Raw genomic sequence first — 2,317 nt, forward strand, 5'->3', positions numbered from 1 at the left:
GTCGACATAACAATAATAATTTAAGGGCACAATAATAAAAATATGGGGACTACATGGGCACAACAATATAATAAGGGGGTTGTACTAATAACAATAAGGGGTTAGACTAGTAGATAGTGACCTAACAGTTACGACCCTGGGAAGTTGATGTACCAATTTACCCAAACAGGGCCCATAGTTTTGGCGCTTCATCTCCTAGGGTTAGTTTTTTTTTATTTTTATTACTTTCCATCATTTCCCAATAATAAATAGGCCTCTGAGCCTTATTGACACAATTTAGAGGAATGTAGCTGCCACATCTCTTCTCAGAGATAAGCTACCATTGCCCTAGCTATTCTTATTTCCATTTTATTTGAAATCATATTTCGGTATTTGATATTAATGAAATGAAGTGTTATTTATGTTGCATCTTTGTATTTATTGTTATATCTATATTTTTTTCATTCCTATTTATGTTTGGATCATAATATTACTTTTTGATTTAATCACAACATCTACAAAAAAGAAGTGGAGTTCAAGAAGGAATGAAGTCATATTTTTGTGAATGTTGAGACGGTACTGACTGCTAGTGCTAGTACATCCCCTCTTCAAATTGTAGGGAAAGAAAAAAATTTAACAAGAAACTTCATTAAATTTGGTTCATTGTTCAATCAACAAGATCATTAATTGGCAAGCCTTGAACCCCACTAGAGCTAGGTTAATAAACAAGATCAATCAACGGATGAGCCTTTGACTTCCATAAATTTGGTTCGACATGGAAGGATACAGATTCATCTAATAAAATTTAAATGGTACCACAATGTTATAGAAAATATTAGCATGGCTCCTACACAAGGATGACATGGACAAATCGCAAAATGGTCCGAATTTTTGCTATAATTTCAAAAAAATAAACCAACAATGTGGGTGGCACGAACATCAACAATATTTCGAGCCTTTGACATCTTAATTGTAATTAAACAACTTTGATAAATAAATATTACAAGGGATTGAAAACACTGCACCTGTGTCATACAAGCTTCAATTCAGCCGCATTGTGACTGGTAGGACTGTAATTGGAACCACAAATGGGTATGGGCAATTTCGTAATGCCCCCCTAAAATTTGAAACATCAAATTAACAAGTTGGTGATTTTAATACTTGTCATTTATGACATATAATTTTTTATTATACAAGTTAAATAGGGGCAATCACAATATAATAATTCAATAGATGATGAGTTCATATCACATTCATATTATGAAAATCAAATATAAGTTCTATTTATGTTTCAACAATACCACATAAATCATTTTTAAAATAAATCATTCATATATATTATAGTAATAAATGGTTATGAAAATTATGTTCTGTAAAAACACAACATAAATTAAAATATATAAAGCTTATTTATCAATTTATTTTTTCAAAATTTCATATGTATTTTTCTTTTAGTTACATGATTGCTAGAGTAAATTTGTATATATATTGAATCTTTTATAAACAAAAATATGATCTATTAGTTGGAATTTCAGAAGCAATAGAATTTTAAAATATTAAATTAATTATCATGTTAATTTGTAAATGTATAAATAAAATATTATCATGTATACATATTCTTATTTTACAATAAACAATTACATGTAAATCTTTCTTTGAACAAGATTTTCGTAAACATCGTTTGATGAATATTTTTGAAATACTAAATATGGAGTACTTTAAAAAATAATAGTCAATGTAATTCAGGTCATAATGATATTAGAGACATTTCACATTGTCAATTAAAAGAATTAATATATTACAATTAATTATATATCATATTCCTCCTAAAAGGTCACATTCTCCAACCAATAAGGGGTAGAGTATGTACATGCATCTAGAATTCACAATGAAAATCTTACTCAAAGTGGGTCCCTTGTCCAACAAGCAAAGAAGTCTCATACACCAATTTGGTATTTTTTGGTTGAGACCTTGAATGAAGTATTGTTAAAAACAATGTAAACATCACAACTAAGGGTCTACAAAATCCAACAATAAGGTACTTATATTATATGAACTCCAAAAAATCAACATAAATTGAATACAATTGACGCCTCCAATATAATGTTCAGAAAAGTGGACATATTTGTACTTTCATAATTGAACAAATGTCATATGGTTAACAATTATTGTTGGAGAGACCTAGAAAGGATACCATTCTAGATGTGGAGGAAATGGAAACTTATCAAACTATTATTGCATAAGATACCTTAGAAGGATAATAGATCCATCGTATATGTGGAGGAAATGATCATAAAATTCTAGAAAATAAATAAGGTTCCTTCATATTAAAACGAAT

The 2,317-nt window shown here is 28.9% G+C and overlaps 1 non-coding gene across 1 annotated transcript; it reads left to right on the forward strand.

The window, feature by feature from the left end:
- Positions 1–766: 766 nt before the first annotated feature.
- LOC149169703 (U6 spliceosomal RNA) lies at positions 767–872 on the forward strand. The gene has a single exon (XR_016259931.1). It is a non-coding gene; the product is annotated as a U6 spliceosomal RNA (small nuclear RNA).
- The last annotated feature ends 1,445 nt before the right edge of the window (positions 873–2,317 follow it).

Source organism: Pinus tabuliformis, chromosome 4_2, assembly GCF_031772625.1.
Source record: "Pinus tabuliformis cultivar Carrire ecotype Pingquan chromosome 4_2, CPIR1, whole genome shotgun sequence".
Taxonomy (NCBI): domain Eukaryota; kingdom Viridiplantae; phylum Streptophyta; class Pinopsida; order Pinales; family Pinaceae; genus Pinus; species Pinus tabuliformis.